The sequence below is a fragment of the Haliaeetus leucocephalus genome, unplaced genomic scaffold, assembly GCF_000737465.1.
Source record: "Haliaeetus leucocephalus isolate CR32 unplaced genomic scaffold, Haliaeetus_leucocephalus-4.0 Scaffold1, whole genome shotgun sequence".
Taxonomy (NCBI): Eukaryota; Metazoa; Chordata; class Aves; order Accipitriformes; family Accipitridae; genus Haliaeetus; species Haliaeetus leucocephalus.
This window is the reverse complement of record NW_010972437.1, coordinates 17,105,684-17,106,220: the sequence shown is the minus strand read 5'-3', so window position 1 is coordinate 17,106,220 and position 537 is coordinate 17,105,684.

The following is a 537-nucleotide window of genomic DNA, read 5'->3' as shown; positions in this document are numbered from 1 at the left end:
CCCCTTCCCACCCGACCCCCCGGTGCCACGGCACAGCCCCAGAGGTGCTTTGCCGAGACCCGCACCACTCTGCACCCCCTCCCTGGCTGGCGGCAGGATGCTCCAGCGTGGCCGGGGTGCCCTGGGCAGGGGGGACGGGATGGGGGCAGCCGCTGGGCACCCACCTTCCAGATGCTGCTGTAGCGATAGGGCTTTATTTATTGACTTTGGGGAGAAGGCGTCTGCCCGTCCCCATCCCCGTCCCCTCCTCTCTGCCGGGCTCCGGAGCTGCCAACGTCCCCACGGTTTGGAGCAAGCAACGCGCCAGAGCAGCAATAAAGACCCTGAGCAGCCGGTCCCGTCTCCGTGCCTCGCTGGGGGGGGGGGGGGGACGGGGACACGGCAGAGCAGCCCCCGCCCGCCACCCAGGGCTTCGCACCTCGGGAGGGTCCCGTCCCAAAAACCAGGGACCCGAAGCCAGTAAGACTTCCAGGTGGGGCCGGGCTGGGAAGGGTGTCGGAAACTTGGGGAAGGAGCCAGGAAAGCTGCGAAGCGCCG